Raw genomic sequence first — 17,878 nt, 5'->3', positions numbered from 1 at the left:
GAAGGAAGAAACTCGCGTCGAATTCCGAAAAGAATTTATAGAGAAAACTTTTTCATAGCGAATGTAACCTAGCGCTTGTTGAGCCGCGAAGTAAAATATGACTTTAAGGTAACAGCATTGCAACGTTTCCTTCCCTGGAATAAAATTCTATTTGCGAAGGGAACACGGTAGCTCCGAGCAAGAAAATGAAAATCCAATCGTCCGATTACACCATTTATTATTCTTTCATCTAATGATTTATGTTGGACAGACGTGCAAATCGCTATAAAGAATTACGTGAGAAAATGTACACGCGCAATTTGCGTAATATGTCTAATTTCTGCCGAACTAAAGAGATACGTTTAATCCCATTGTGTTCGCCGGTAGTTATTCAAAACATGGTCACGAGAAATGTGCCACTTTGTGCGGCAGGAAATTGGATAATTGCTCTAGTAACAAAGCGAGAAACGGAAAAGACAAGAAAAAAGCGATACACCGTGCGAGAAGATATTTAAATAAAAAGCTGTACGAGCGGCCGTAAACGTTCTAGGTTCGAAATGTAAAAATTTCGGTTAATTAGCAGTAAGAGCAAAACTGGTTTCGTCCCGGGACGTAGTTGGTTTCAAAAAACTGGGACACGACTGGCGCACCGGCGAGAGCGTAGAAAAATGGAACGCCTCGAAACAAATCTCGTCTCACAATTAGAATCCAAAAGGCGTTTCACTGTGATCGGGCGTGTTCAATTCGGTGGCGTCAACGTTATTACCGATGGATATCTTCCCTCTGACACTTGATTCCGAAAATCATAGTTAATCGCGGTGGCTCGTTAGCGACGCCATTCGGACCCTGCGGAACGTTATTTGTCTAGGGCCGTCCCGATTATTCGTGCGAACTGGCTCAACCGTAATTACTCGTCCGCTAATTCGGTCCATTACTCGATGGACTTCAAAGAATATTTCCCGTGCGATGAACTCGTGATACGTGCTTAACACTATCGACGCGGCCTGATCCCTTTTTCGGCCTTTTGTTTTTCTTCGTTTTTTCATCCCGGTAAGAAAATGAAGTTTGTTGACCTTTCCTGAGGGCCGTAATGGTCTTGAACAGAAGTTACCAACCCCCTCGGGGACTGATTGATTTATCCGGCTCGTGTCGACGAATTATTATTCGTCCCTCTTTTCCTGGGAAATATAATTGATCGTGCCTTCATGGAAATGGGAGACAGAAAACTAGGAACTACGGTTGCTTTTGTCTGGAAAGAATCAGCAGAAACGAGCAATCAAATGCGAAAGGGAATTAAACAGAGAGAAACAGGGATGGTTTAAACGAATTTGTTCCGACGCGAAAAATTCGTGAGTTTTTTACCCTTGTGAAAGAAATTGAATTCTAACGGTGAAGGAAGAGCGCGGCGCCGAGGTGAGGAAGGGAAAGAAAAGTTTCAGCGACGAACAAAGGCACGTTGATAAACGTTTATCGAGGAGCGTTAAGAAAAGAAAAAATTGCGATTATTACAGAACATGTTAGGATTAAACAGGGCTGGGGAAAAGGTAACAGAGCGAAAGGGGTAAAAAGAAGTAAAATCGGGAGGAGACGAATAAAATCTCCTTTCAAATAAATTTCTCTTCAGAAGCTCTTCCAGAGGGCTTGATGATCTTCCTTTCTTTGTAGAGGAGATTGAATTCCACGGCGGGCAAGAATTTTACGAATAATAGAAACCGGACGTTGAAAATAATTCGTGAAGTAATACTGGGTATAATAACACGGCTAGCAACTCGCTATTTAAATGAAAAAATTTTAATTAATCCGTTCGTTTATCTTCAGAGATAAAACGCTGATTCTCCGTTTGGCTATGTCTATTTGTTCGAAGATTATTTATATTTTAACGGAACGCTTAACATTTCTTCAGCGCACGTATGCGTATGTATGTATCTGTGTATGCATCTTTTTTACGTTTCAGCAAATGTTTATATACATATATTTTTGTAATATTTGTCTGAATAACTTTATCGCTGGCGCGTTGAGTTAAAACAGGCAACGCCGAGCATACAAGGCTTTAGTATTCACGTAATATGCATGCACAACACACATACGTACATACATACGTACGTAGCCGTGCATTTCTCTTTATGAGTTCTGCATAGTCGTGAACTTAACGATTTTCCTGGCCGCCGCGAAAGAGATTTCTAGCGAAAAATTCATAGGCCTTTGACGAGCCGAGTTTATCTCGCAATTTCTGCAGGATTCACTCCAGTGTCATTATCGTTTCATATTTAATCGTTACGTTCTTTGTATAATTTCGTTCGCGTAACAAATGATAAGAGAATTTTTCCTTCGTTCTAATTAAATTTATTTATATTCGCGAAACAAAACATGGACGATAGTAAAATGTTGATATCGAGCAAAGAGCGGAAAAGTAGATTTCTATTCAAATCCGATATCAATTCGGGACTAGACGCTCATACATACACGTCTTTCAGCGAGATGAAAAATTCGAAAAGAGTATAAAATCCCGGTTGGACGAAAGCGTTTTAAATAATCGTTGATCGATCCCTTTGATTGCGTTGTTAACTCATTTCCTTCGAAAATCATTCGATCAGCCAGATAACGTATTACGTTGACAAACAGAGCGGCGATTAGTGGGACGTTATACGCCAATGGTGATATAGGCGAGCCTGCAGTCTGTTTAAATCCACTGGCGTAGTCGGCCAGTTTCCGTTCGTCCGCGAAATCGTGTTTCAGCTAATCGTATTTATGATTTACGCGTTGACAAATCGCTCCTGGCTATCGCGCGCCTACGCGAAAATACTTTTTCCCCACATTTCCTCCCTCGGATTTTTATTGTGCAAAACCGTTGACCGCTGCTCACGTTTTACGCGCTCTCATAATTAATTTCTTGATCTTGCTCTCGTTGTTTGAAATTTAATGAGAGTACGAAAGCTGAGAAGCAAATGGAAACCGAGAACGGTTTCTCCGGAATAATAATTGCCAGCCCTCCGGGGAAATTGGGATTGTTGGAAAACATTGATTTAATATAAACGTGGGCTGGAAAGCTTTGTTTGGCTCAAAATCCAACCGCGACGGTAGATCGCATGTATTTTCCTTTTAGAATCGAATGAAATATACTTTACTTTAATTAACAAGTTTCCGGCTCGTTTTCTTCCTGTTATTATTCATTTCATTTGCATTCGAATGGATTCAATTACTCGGAAAGACGTTTGCCAAGAGATACGTTGATTTGATACTCGTGGGTTATTCCCGGGCAATTTAGAGCGATTTTATGAACGGAGGATTTAATTCGATGTTTGCCGGATTTCTTTATTTGCGATTTTGCTGAGGCGGCGTGACGAAAAACGGGGAAAGGCGCAGAGAATGCGGCCACACCGATGCATCCGCCTATGTACCGTCCTTGGCAGTACCCGCGGTGGGGAATTATTGTCCGGTAATACTGGTTCCCACGATTCCCCTCGCCGACAATAATTTTCCCGGTTAGCTTCGGAGAGGGTTTCACAATAATAGGAAAAAAGGCGACCCTCGCTATTCAGGCCCAAAGCGATTATTTCTCACTATAATTTAATAACGGCTCGTATTTTGATAACGTTATTATTTCGTGCGATTTCAATGAGAGAAAGAATACCAATTTTTATACACGTATCGGAAAGTAATAAAATAATTAAACAAGAAACAATAATATTTCGTGGAGGATTGAAAATTTTTTTTAACCCGAAGTAGGACGCGTGACGAGGAAAAGTTATGGCGGTAATGATATTTCAACTAAAACGTTTTCAACTGGGGAATTTTATCGAATGGAGAATTTAATTTAATTCAATCGGATGGAATAACTACGGAATTGAATAGCCTATTACGCGGAATTATTCATTTACCTGTGCATTTGCTCTCTACGCTCGTGGAAACGTACTGTTTCTGTGTGAATTCATCAAATCAATGTTAGGAACACGCCAGGGAATACGAACACGGTCACAATCACGTACGCTACCCGCACCAATACAACGTAACGCTTTAGACGCCTTGGAGCATCTTAACGTTCGCTCGTTGCCCATTCGACCCGTGCTTTCTCGTCAATTTTCAATCGACGCTAAAATACCATGGGTCTCGAAATTGTCTAAATATTAAATCGAATAATTGGAAACTCGATACTAAAATTCTCTAATGTCGTTTATTCGCATTCCTAAATGTATAATATAACCAATTAATTAGAAGAACAGTTCATGGCTTTTTTATATAATTATTTCAGACTTTCGTAATAAACCAAATCATACGTCCACGTGATAATTGAAAAAAATCAGTCGACTCGTGAATTGATACATCGAACACGTGATGGAAAATAAGTATTGTTCGCCGAGTGATGAAAATCAGTTAATTTAATCAAGTACAGTTTACGAGCAGCACAGAAAAACGTCGGAACGCTTTCGACCTTCCAACAGTTTCGTCACATGGGTGGTCGAGTGCTCGCGAGCGCACGCCCGAGTAGGTGTAGGCACTTATTCACCACCACTACACAGTAGATGCCTTCGTCTTCTTGCAACGGCTCGATGTTTACTCGAACGTTATAAATTTAAACTTGAAGCTCGCCTCTAAATATTTATGAACCTACAAGTCATAAGCGGTAATAGGACGTAAGGTAAAACACGATTAAAGTACAATCAACGTTTACAATTATCGTTTCAGCTTGAAATTATTCCCCTCTCGCGATCGCATCGGCAGGTGTTGCGTTTCCTTTTTCCTCCGACCGTTACGTAACGTTATGTTGATGCGTCTTATCTTCGGTCCGGTCCGTCCTAGCCAACCTGGCTGCTTAAAAAAAAAAAAAGAACATAACTGATGAATCGTCGTTATCGTTATAGTCGACGTCGAGTGAGAGAAATTTCATCTCGTTAATAGACGAAATTCGCATTAGAACTCTAGATTGAGAAACCCGTTCCGGTTTAGTGTCTCTTGGCTTATCGGAAACGTGCTTGGAAATGATATATTGCATCAAGTGACAAGATCGTAATCTAGGATTGATCAGTCGAATTGCAAACTAGATTTCCATATTTTTTTTTTTTTTGTACTACTAGGTACGTCCGTCGCACTGATTATGAGCAGATTGTGATACCTTGACTCGAAGCGATCGATACATTTTTTATCGTTTACGTATATGAGAATGTTTATCGAAAAAGAACGGAAAGGGGAGCAGAAGGCGTTTTAGAGTCGGCTATACCGGTTTATAACTGACAGCTGTAAAGTGTTCGCGCGTTGTTTGCAGATGTAACTGACGTTCGCAAATGTTTGTTTCTCTATTTTTTCGCTCTATCTCTTTCGAGCTCGGCCCGCTCCTCGTCCGAGTAAAATAACAATGTATCGTTTTGCAACGCGGCAGTAATTTTGTCTTATACCCGGACTGTATTTATTACGGCCCCGCTTTTAGTTCCAAATCCCTCTCTTCATGGATTTATTTCGTCATTAAAACTGACTGAAACGGATGCGCCGTGGCNNGGGGGAAACGAAAATTTGGAATAACAGTTTAAATTACGGCAACGCATAAAACGGAGGGAAAGAAAAAATCGCGGTGGGAGTTTCAAGGTCTTCGAACAGCCTCAAAACCTTCGACAGATTTTATTCAGATGTATGCGGAACGTTCCATTGTATATTTTATACTACTCGAGAGTCGATTTATTCCCATCACTGAGTCACAACGTAGTGGCTGGCTGTAAAAGAATTCAATATCCCGCAGTAAGTAATGGTAAAGGGAAAAGGGAGGAAAGTAAGATTCGAGTTCTAAAATACACTCTCGGCGTAAGAACGCCGCTTTGCGAGGATAATAAATAATTTCCCTTGTGCACACGGGTTTACTGCGGTTTAACGTACACTTTAAAGGTCTTTCGCACTTTTTCCGAACTCCTCGCACATCCACTTTATTACTGTGTATACGCTGCTGCCTATTATCGACGTCGCCGTATAATTACTCGTTAGATAAATATTAACGACGGTCAGAGAGTATTAAGTGTATTAGCGGAGTCCAGAGGGCACCGGTTGAAAGCAGTTAGCGCAATTACGACTAAGTACACGACTCCGTTTTCCGTGCATTAAATCAATCCGAGCGTTATCATCGAACCGGGGCAGACGGGTACCTCGCGGTGTCTCCGTGTCGACGTTTCAAAACCTGCCTCCAATTCTTTTTCTTCTTTTTTTATATCCGTTACTATTGACTTGGCCGAGTGTACGCCGTATAGGTGTTGCAGCTTTCCTTATTCACTCGGTTACGCACTGACGCGCGCGTAATTACACGCGACAATGACGAAACGAATAGTGACGCGAACCTCGGAACAATGTACAGCACGTACCGACTCCGTGCATTAACAAGAGTTATTTACATTTTTAAACGTCCCCGTTGAATCCGAGAATTTTAATTCTATTATGCTAGAGAGAAATTTTCTAATGACGATGATTGCGAGACTGTAACGAGCTGGATGTTTGTACGTAATTACGTTTATTATTTAAGCGGAAAATTAATTGAGGTCGTATAAGAAGGCATTAAAATTGATATTAACAGCGCTGTAATCTAGGATGGGGCGGGGAAGGGGGCTTAATTTATAAAGAAACAGGCCAGTAGCCTCTTATTATCCGCAGGAAAATAATTAATTAGCGATGCGCTTTCGTGTCGGTTGTACAGCTGGTGCAATCATTCTTTGGCTGACTCAGCTGCTACGTAGCTCGCAACCATTGCGAACAAAAACATCGGCCTTATAAAAGATAGGAAAGGATTAAAAACTAACAAACAAGAAATCGTTATTGATCGAGGAGAATTTCGATTTTAGATCACGTTCGCCAAGTCTCTTTCGCATTACCGTCACTCCTATGATTTACAGTCGCGTTGCCCGAAATTCCTAATTCGTCGTACCGAACGTTCGAACGGCCAACAATAAATTAAATATACGGTTAATTGAATAAACGGTTGAAAAGTTCCATTAGCGTCTCGAGTATTTAAAACGGTTTAAACCGCTAATTCCACTAACTGAGCCACGTACGACGGCCGTGTATGTGTATATAAATATATACATGTAGGGACGAGCGTTTACTTGAAATTCAGACCGTAGATTTCGAATAATCTCGCGTTGTTTCGTGTATACGCGATATGACGCGGTACGGTTATAATTAATTACGGTGCATGACGTTGTCGCGTGATAAAATATATCGTGCACATACAACAGCCAGATAATCGGGAGCGTAGCAAAGAAAAAAGAGCGCTCGTGCATTGCAATAAAACGAAGACATTCCGTAAGTGTATCTTATACGCGCGCCCTTATCGTGAAATCCTGCAGACTTTCTTTCTTCTTATACGCGCGGAGTGATTTAGTAACAAGTCATATAAAGTAATTGGTTATTCATTTATTTCATTAAAATATGCTTTGTATGAATTTTTTAATTGAATCGATGCACTGTTTTATTTTATGAAATCGCAATTCATGTTCCTAAGGTCTTTTTCGTTATTTTAAATAACAATTTTTATTGATTCACTGAGTATGCATATACAAACGTGTATACACGAATATCGGCTGGCGAAATGCACGGATAATAATACATAAATATAAAACGTGATACCGTCGCTTTGAATTCTTTGAACGTTGGCAAGCGACGAAGAATTTCGTCAACTTTTTGAGGACACTGTACTAACAAGCGGAGCCTCTTCGACTTCGAGTAGGAGCAGTCGCGCGCGCGCGCGTACATATACAAACCTTGCGAACGATGCATACAGACACAGGGACGCACGTACATGTGCTTACGTATATAATACCCTCTCTGTTCCTTAAAGCGGAAAAGATTAACAAGCGAGAACGAGCGCGGCGAGCGGGAGTGTATTGAATTGTCGAACACATCGAGAGGAGGTAAAAATCCGAGTACTCACACACCTTAATAACCCGGCCAGAGCAAACAGAAACAAATGGAGTCTTCGGTTGGTGGATCGAAGAATTTCATTATCTCGCCGGGGTTATCTCGGGTCACCGAATAGCCTATCGTCGTTCATTCAGAGACCCATTTAATTACCAGAATTCCATTCAGCTTATGCCGTCACTTCGCCTGCCGATTTGCCATCGAGTTATATGTATTATGTTTATGCGTGTATACAAACGCGGTGGACGCGCGTGTTCCTGTGGCTTCTACTCGTAAACATCGGCACAATAGAGGGACGGAGAGGAGGATGACAGACGGATAGGGTTAAAGCAGATTGAAGAGAGAAAAAGGAAACGCCGTGGGATCGGAATTTCTCGAGAACATTATTATCATTTGAAATTACGCGAGCGATTCGATTCCCTGTAATGCAGTCGCATAATTTCCGTCAATGTTACAGATGCGCGCTCTGTATACGTGCACTTGCGAGGCTCGCACAGGCACATAAATAAAGCCGCAGAAATTTATTAAATGAAGTGTAACGTTTCGGAACGGGAGCGTGATGGATGCGCGAATCGGCACGCTGTATACATGCATACATACGTGGATTCTTATCGTGTATTTACATTTCAAAGTCGATAACGATTGCCGCGATTAAAACCACAGATAATTAATGGTCATTAGAACTGATTGGACGATCGTTCGATCACGATTAGCCAGGAATTCTTTTTCTAAGCACTATTAATTGACTAATAATTTTCGAATATTATTTATTACGTATTAAAAATTAAATTTTTCCTAACATTTTTTTTTTAAATTAATTTTGAATCGTTTATAAGTGAATTTCTCTAACTCGGTTAGAGAATCCGTAACTTTTTGGAGCGCTTCAAGTAGGTACATCGCATCACGATACTGAAAGTTATTTATAATGCAGCGTTGGTCGTGGCCGAGGCTCAGACGCGAATTGTATATGATGGAATCGTGTGTACGATAGCTACCACTCGTGTAAGTACAGTGCGGTACGAAAGTCGCTCGATTGGTTCGTCCTACGATCTTGTCTTTCCTTCTTGGCCTCGTTACGCGGCCACTATTATTATTGACGTTACCAATTCTTCTCTACAGTTGTCTCTTCTCTCTCATTCGCTCTCTCCTTCCTCCGCGGTCTCGTCATATTCATAGTTTCTCGCAACCTCGTCATATTCATCATTTTACTACCGTATTCGAGCGTCGTTATTTCATGTCTACTGATTGTACTAATGAGTCATAATCGTAGCTGGTTTATGTCCATATTTTTTTATCTCCGACGTTAGCACACGAATGCGATTGCAAACGTCCTTACAAACGTCCTTTTAAACAAAACGGGAAACTTCTGATTGTGAAATTAAATATAATACGCTGGTTGAATTTTTCCAGCGAATTTTCAACACCGCGCGACTTATGCACGCTACAAATTACAAAATTACACAGTTCTGAATACACATTCTGGCCTCGGACAGTAATGTTTCGTTATCGTTTAATTACGATCCGAAATGCATAGTTTATTCATACGTGAAACGTAACGCTACATCATGTCGGTTTTTAAGCGGGTCTACATATTTAACGGGTAAATAGATTTTACGAGTTCAGGATACACACGATAATGCTTCATTATTCAATATTATTCTATATAGGGTTATTACCTCAAGCACGATGGTTCTCAACTCGTTGGTTCGTGCGGTCGTAACGCTTTCCATCGAAAATAGCTCTGTAATTTCTTACCCACGTCTGCCAAAATACACAATAGCAAATTGTTGCCACCACATGTTTTTGCATGAACTCCGCTCGTAATTAATCTTTCATTCAATCTCTGCCTGCACGCAATCAGGCTGGCTTTATGCGTTTATAGGAAGCTTCGTAAATAAAGAATGCATTGTATTCTTTCTTTGAGAGTTAAAGAAATCTGAATTTAGATTTAATTATTCCACAGTTTGTTTAATTCTCTATTATCGTGTATTTTGTCTCTATCCTAGCAATTACATGCATGGCCATGGTAAAGCGATTTGAGAAAATTATAGACGGCTTATCGCTGCGTCTGGTTTCGGTTGATCGTTGCACTGATTGCACCAAAGAGTCAACCGGCTGACCAGCCAAATGTCGAACCGATGCGATGGTCAATTTCTATTACGTAGCCGGAATATATGTATGAACGCCCCGTTGCACCTTGCAACGAGGTTAAAGGACAGCCGGGTCAAATCGATAATCCGTTTAATCCCTTTTTCTCCCTTGACTCGAAAAAGGGGGAGGAAAGAAAAACACGTTGTGTACACGTCTCGGTCCTATTTGATAAGCTCCGAATTCCAGTTCGGTCTGTTAAATATTTATGGAATTTATAAAGTTTGCTGTTTAAGTCGCGGTGTATAGTACACTTACGTCTAACAGTCCTCCACGAATGAACTCAATTTAGGAACGAGTTGGAGCCGAGCAGGGATCGATACAAGTAGACAGAGAGTTTGATGTTATTATCTTAATCCTATATAATGGAACGTTATGGCATCACGAAACATTAACGTCTCGCGCACTCGTACGGAGCGGAGAATAACATTTTGGAAAGTAGAAAGGTTTTCTCGTTTATTTAACAGCGTTCCTCAAGTTTTCGTGGGTATCGTGAAATTCAAGGGAAATTTAATACTTTTATACGCGCGTTTTATACAAAGGGATGGAAAGCCAGCTTTTTCAATTTCCACCGAGCCACCACCAGACACGTCGTATAAAAATGCATTAAATAACTGGGTAGGAGGGAAAGGTTGTTCAATCGATAGTTGAAGAAACCACTTTAAACCGTCGCGAAAGTATTTTGTTGCGAATAAGATCAAAGGTTAATCCGATTGCTGTGTGAGATTAGATTCTACAAAGGAGATTTACGTCCGTGCACCTTTATTCTTTCCTCCCCCGCCACCCTCCACTTACATGCTTTATTAAATCGCTGCGTTCTCTTTATCTTCTCTCGCCAACCCCCCCACTTACCTCGGAGCATCTGATCGATGAAAGAATAAACGTCCACTAAATCTTTATTCAACAGACAAATTTCGCTTCATCAAATAGTAATTTCGTTTTACCTTAAAAATCCTTTAATGCACCACAGTTTCCGACTTGGCAAAAAATAAAATCTCAACCCTTCAAGAGTTTCTTTCAACGAGGCCGAAAAATCGTGCAAATGTGATCCTACTTTTTCAACGGTGAAAAGCATTCGACAAACTAAAAAATTGCGAGAGCATTTATTCATTCATTGGGAGTTTGTCCGGCAAACTGCAATCTCGTTTGCGTTAAAAATACCAGAGCCAAAGGGAAGAGTTATTAAACCCTCCTTCTCCGGCTCTTCCTCTTGGAGGTTCGATCGATTGATCGGCGCACTCGTGAAAGAAAGAAAATAACCCGCGGACTATTTAATATTAAAGCTCGCAGCGAAGTGATATTCAGAAAATTAAATCTCGGACATTGTAATCAGCCACCTCGAGCATCGGGCCTCGGCGTGTGGGTGATCGATACCCCCCCCGGAGCGTTTTTATAGAGCACCACCCCCGCAATAAGATATATTTACTTCACCTTCGATTCATGTAGCTAAACAAGAATCGGAGGCGGGGAATTGAGTGGTTGGAATTATGCTAATTAATTGTCTTTCTTCTGTTTCAGGTATGCATGGCTTTACTTTCGTTGATTAATTGGGAATGCTGATGGGTAAGCTTAATTAAAAATGTGTTATTTAAAAAAAATATTAGATGAGCGCACAAAATGCTGCTGTTATCAAATTTTATACTTATCCATTATAATACAATAAGCCATAATTTTATGCTTCTTTATTATAATGCAATAAGTCTTCTGCTCTCATTTAATTTATTATACACACAGCGACGCAATTAAATTTGCACGAAGTTCAATTTTAAATAGCGAAGAATCGAAACTCGCTCTCTGTACATGAAACAGGTCAAGCCGGGGACTTTGCATAAACTTGATAAGCTCGAGGAGTCTTGTTCAGCGCGTTCAAAATTTTAGTAAACCTTAGTGGAACAGATAGAATTTACCCCAGAGAACAAGGCCGTGTCTTATAATAATACATTTGCTTGATAAAACATTTCCACGATTTGAAGGCAACTTCTGTTGGAAAATAAAGACAGAACGAGAACCCAACTAAAGAACCTTGTGAAGCTCTCCTTTATTTGAAGAAAGTTTTCCAGGAATCCTTTTCCCTGGGAAATGTTAAACTATGAAAGGAGAACGTAGTACTCGTTCAACAATCCATTAATTAAATATCATTTTCAAGGAACTGAACAATATTAATTTCTAACAAAAAAGTAAAACAGTATATTTGTACATTTGCATCAATACAATATTGTCGGATGCAACAGTAGCAGTAATTTGCTCGTGTTTATTACTCAACGTTCTACAAAATAACATAATCGAGTGTGCGATGAGTCATAAAATTCTGATTCGATTACGCTTCGTGACTTTCTCCCGGTCGACCCGTAGTAACGGCGCGCCGCATAAAGGATTTATTAAATCGTCATTGAGCATTGGATATCGAACGGAAAAAGGGTGCCAGGGGATTTTATAACCGGGCAGAAGTTCAACCTCTGAACTCTGCGGAGTATCAAAATCGGATTAACCACCGAACAATCTTCAATTGTAACCCGTATGTATCCAGTAGTGAAATTTTATTCAACATTTAAACAAATACCATTGCGGTTATTAATTTCGTTGGAAGGTTTCTCCACTTCTTTAATAATCCGTTGCATTATTTCTTTCAATGTTTTATCGTTTTGATGTTTGAAAGAGTAATCTCCTTTCGTAAAGATATTCGGGTCGTGGTGAGGAGTCTTGTTATTCGTTGCACGTTCAATGGGACACTTAACCCTTTTATATTCAAATTACTTTGCTTGTATGAGTCGGGGAATGGTTTCCCTTGTTACGTCGACGTGGTATGCGAAAGACGATACGATCCTGTCTCTTTTCCACTGCTGCGTTACTTTATTAAAAATGTCCGTGCCGTTTATGTGACTCCGATTTTCCTACCCTTTTGATCTTTCAAATGAAACATGTATTCTGTGTTTTCATTTTAATCAGTAGGGATAATCGTTCGTTTATTTTTGCTATTATGCTTTTTATCGAGGACGGTCGTGAAATTAGCCGATATTATCTTTATTGAAAAATGATGCGGTGCGCGATAGGGTGGCTGATAAAATTTTATCTGCGCAAATTGGAACAAAAATTGGCGTTATTAAACAAGGGATTAAGGAATGCACGCATGCCAATAAATCCGAGCGGATTTCACAAAAAGTGCAAAGCCTCCGCCGTATAAAAGCGTTTTGTTCGTTGTAATTTAATTACCGATCGATACGGTAATAAAACAGGAAATTAACTGTCGCGGACAGGAGGGGACAGGGGAACGGGTGTATGTATAGTTGCGCGCGTAACGTGGCGTAATTTATAGTCGATCGAATCGCATTTTTAGAATTCAAGCGGTTATGAATAATTATACCTGCAATCAATGTATCCGTCTTAACAACGACACTCGGTTATTTCATAAATTTAATGAGCAAGATGAATAATTGTCTTTACATTCGTTTTTATTATTTCGGACCTGCGGCATTATATCGTTTTCAATTTTATACATTTATTCTATTTGCAATAACAACGTTGCAGGCGGGCCGTTCGTTACCGTGTTCACCGAAATACACACGCCCGCATCTGCACGCGATGCCGAATCAATTTTTCGTATCAAAATAGTGGAAACAATCGCCCATTTATCGCGGGTGTACTGCACGCGCACGCAGACGCCTGCACGTTTCAACATTGCAAACAGAAATACGAGCCGTGTCCGGGGTGCACAATAGCGTTGATTAGATAATCAAGTACTTATTACAACGATCAAAATAACACGCAGGCGGCGACGGACGGTGGGACGATCGGCATAATGCGTCCGAATAGATAGACAGCGCCCGGAGGGAACGAAAGGAGAGTAAAAAATTGTTGGACCGCGAGCGAATGATTAATTTCTCCGTTTACGCGATTATCGTTTTGCGTGCGACGTTGTGTGGGTGCCTGTCATCGAATCGAGAACGTAATGCGTGTTCATTTGTGCACGGTGTACTGGAAACGAGGCGTAAAGGCGACCGTGGTGAACGAGGAGACCTGTTTCCACGGTTGTAAACTGCTAATTATGCGACAGAATTATGGTCTCGGTCACATTCGAATTCTGAATTGCAGAATCACTGCGTCAAATAGCAACAGGATAAAAGCTTTTCGTTTCGTAACAAAATACTTTCGGATTTGGTTAAATTTTATTTGAAAAAAGTTGGAGATTTAGGAATCGTGATCTGCAACTACTTAACAAAGTTATACGAGTACTTTCATTGTGATGTTTTAGTTCCACCTTCAGTGTTAATAGAATAAACTCAATTAAAGTGCTCGTCAGAGAATCTGTCTCGTCCTTTGAAACAAATTTTCATTTTTCTTAAATAGAAGAATACTCGAAAAATGCTTAAAGTCCTGGTGTTTAAGCGAAGGGGTAAACCGAGAATGAAAGAGAAACGGAAACGAGGGAATCTCTGGATCAAAAGAGCTGTAAGATGCCAAGAAACTGTCAAGAGGGTGCAGGAAGAAAAAGAGGAACGTGCGAGGGGGAAAAATTGTAAGAAAAAGGTGAGGGAATAATGAACACCGAGCGTTTCACATCCGCTGTTTATTATCGTCTTTATCTTGATGATTCTTTTCCATTTCATTCAGTAATGCAACACGCAACGTGATAAAATTGAAATAAGATAAAAAGTGAAAGATAGTTATAATGTAACGTGTCTCGAGGATATAAATTACATTTTATGTATTCGGTAATAGCATCGTTGCTCGGTGATTGTTAATAAATATAAATTAGACGAGTTTAACGATCGTCTAACGATCGCCGCGTTCATAAATTCATTTACAATCATCTAAGAAGTGTAGCAGAACGGAACTAGTGAAACTACGGGGCGAACAGCGAGTAAGTAAGTTCGATCCACTTTTGCTACGCGCGGCTGTCGATTGTTATTTTATGCGAGCACTTGTCGTCAGACTTTGAAATATATGTACGTCGTTCTCCACGGGATTTCTCGGCCGACGAAAAATATCGAGGAGTACTCCGGTTAAACGAGGCGCAGTTTGTCACGTCCTTTGGACGTGTCCCGTGAAAATGGAAGTTGTTCAAATCAACGTTCGCCGTAAACTCGTTTCGAGAAGTCTACTGTGGCCGCGAAAAGCGTGCGCGCAGCGTCGCCCGTACTATCATTATAGAACTGCAAGTAAAGAGCAATACTTTGTTCGACGGAAGCCATATGACTGTGGACACGACACGACACGACACGGCACGACAAAATCTGGACTCCCAGACGTATTTTCCAGAAATTCTGAGAAAATTTACTTTCCTATTTCCCCGCCGATTGACTAACTGCAAATTTAAACGCGCCGAGTTTCTTAAAAGCAATTTCCTTGACACCGCGAGCGAAATATGAAATCCGATTAGGGGACCGGGTAACCCCGGGATGCGTGAATATTCCGTTGTTGCAATCGACGTACGAAAATATCTAAAGCGTTTTTCTCGAGTGAAGGAAATTCTTAGTTGACACAACGGCGTTAGTGTGTCAACACGGTTCCCGATGAGGCAAACTACAATTGCGACACGCGCGAGTTGGGACGAGAATTTCTGCATTCTTCGGAGTCGACCCCTCGGTTAAGAACCGGTAACAATGAAACAGGTCTGTACGTTTGCTACTTCTTAACACCGTGAGACCCGAGACCGTTGAATATTGAAAATTTCATTTTCAATTTATCCTACGTGTACAACCAGTCTTATTATATGTACGTACATATAAATCCTTCGAGGCACGTTCACTTATTACTCACGCCGTATATAAGCGTGGAAGGTATTACAAGAACACTAAAAATGATTGGAGAATCAACAGTACGTAGGGTAGCGTTCGTATAAAAAGATCAAAGCTCTTTGTGAGAGTGGAAGCAAATCAAATTTCATGATGTTACGAATCGGGATCCATGTAACTATTTTTCGGGAAGATAAAATTCGCGCGTTCCGATAAGAGCTAGCGGCCGGTAAACTCGTCGAATTTCATTGTTCCCGGATGGACAACGCGTAAGGGGGTGGAATAAATCCTTTTGCCTGGCGGCGGCCGACCGATTGAAAAAAAGAGGGAAAAGAAGGAAGCAATTAACCGGGACAACGAAATTCCGCGTCGCGTTAATCCACAATGGCGGACTGTCGCTTTTATTGCGTTAGAAAAAGTTTCTGCATTTTTTTTTTTTTTCGCTTTTTGTTTCTGTTTCGTACGTCGAACAAAGGGCTCGTAATGTTTCTCGCGAGATTTTATCCTAGAAACAATCGGGCAGAGTGGAATTCCGTGATTTTTGGGTATCACTTGTTAGATTTTCAATTCTCCAACTCTGTACTTTGTATTTCAATTTCATATTTGAATGCTGAATTGTAATAGCAAATAAAGATTTGTCGATCACGTATCTCGCAATTTGAAAAATGAGATTAGAAAGTTTCAAATGTAATTACGTTTTAGTACAAATTCATTACGAATGAAAAATAATTTAATCCCTGGGTTCGAAACGTTCATTTGAACCGCAGTCAGAAATGTTCGTAATTATATCCGTAAGCACGTACAACGGGGAGAGATTAATAGTAGCCACGTATCCGTGCTCGTCCGGTCAATAAAGTTGCTCGATAACTATAATCCAGCTACACGTAACAACTGAGGATCTAAATCTAAACCAAACTATTCCCGTTATTCCAGCATTGTTTAATAAACAATTAAATGAACACTCATTGCCTGTTGAGTATTGAAACATACAAACATTGCAAATAATATATTCCTCTATTTTCATCAATGGTTCGAGCCATTTGGTCTTTGCCAAAATTTATACATCTGCAAAATGTGTAAACGGGAGCTGTTTGAAGCTGGGAACGGTATTGAGAACATCGAACGTAGTAACTACGGAGGTACATTAATTCCTCGGCACCCGATTTATCCGCCAAATTCTGTGTATAAGCTATTCTTGATATATGTGTAAATGAAATTTCTGTACGATCTGCTATAAGCAGTCATCAACGAAATTAGTTTTAACGATTCGTTAGAAAAGCCCATCAGGGTATCCACTGGCCACGCGTGATCCGACCTTATTGATTGGTTATTGGAATAATTGTCGACCAGTGGTGGTAATTCGTGTCAGGTCAGTATTGGTGATTCGGTGGCTCTAGTATTGCTAACTCTCAAGCGTGCAGTGAATGCATACGAGATGACAAGTATTGTCTCTCTCGACCGCGACGAGAACTTTTTTAATTAATCACAAGTGTATCTTCGATCAATCCTTTAACTGAATTTCAATACGATTTTCTTTTGAAATCTCTTGAGTTTATTTTTAAGATACATGAATTTCTGTTTCTTTCTTTTTTAATTACAACTTAAGTAGAACATTGGTTTCTTTTTTAACAGTCGCGAGAATGGGAACGGTCGTGAAATCGTCGTTAACGACGCGTAAGTCTCGCGAGACGTTTTTATAACGAGTCGAAAACCTCGAGGAGGACCAACTGATTTTTCCAGAGGACAGTGACAGGGACCGATGTCGCGTCGCGAAACAAACGTTCAAATTTCCATACCGCTGCCGCTTTGTCCACCCTCTCCACCTCCGCGCCGCGTTTTTACGATCGCCATAAATTAAACGGAACGCGTCAAACTTTGCAACTGTTTTAGACGCGCGTCTCGGCTTCGCGCGGTCCCGAAGAATGCATAATTTATTCCGATCGTTTCCAACGATTTACGACATGCAACACCCAATAGTTTGTCTAATTACACTTGTATTTATTACGTTTGCCGCGTTTCTATTATTATAGATCTTTTATTGTAATGGAATATTAAGGATGTATTGGTTATACAGTCAATCCCAAAAGTTTATGCACTTTAGAAACGCATTTTTTAAAAAGAAATCAGACGTC

General features: G+C 40.4%; 1 protein-coding gene and 1 long non-coding RNA gene across 2 annotated transcripts in view; one reads left to right on the top strand and one right to left on the bottom strand.

Moving 5' to 3' along the window:
- The window catches only part of LOC108628299 (uncharacterized), a 142,135-nt gene that overhangs the window by 66,488 nt on the left and 57,769 nt on the right, over positions 1 to 17,878 (top strand). The window lies entirely within an intron of this gene.
- LOC113464751 (uncharacterized) lies at positions 4,184 to 6,059 on the bottom strand. Its single transcript, XR_003389606.1, has 3 exons — positions 5,842 to 6,059; positions 4,649 to 4,785; positions 4,184 to 4,584 (listed from the first exon to the last, which is right to left on the bottom strand). It is a non-coding gene; the product is annotated as an uncharacterized LOC113464751 (long non-coding RNA).

This window comes from Ceratina calcarata, unplaced genomic scaffold, assembly GCF_001652005.2.
Source record: "Ceratina calcarata isolate Rehan_Ccalc_2016 unplaced genomic scaffold, ASM165200v1 scaffold514.2, whole genome shotgun sequence".
NCBI classification, from domain to species: Eukaryota; Metazoa; Arthropoda; class Insecta; order Hymenoptera; family Apidae; genus Ceratina; species Ceratina calcarata.
This window is presented reverse-complemented; position numbering and strand designations above follow the sequence as displayed.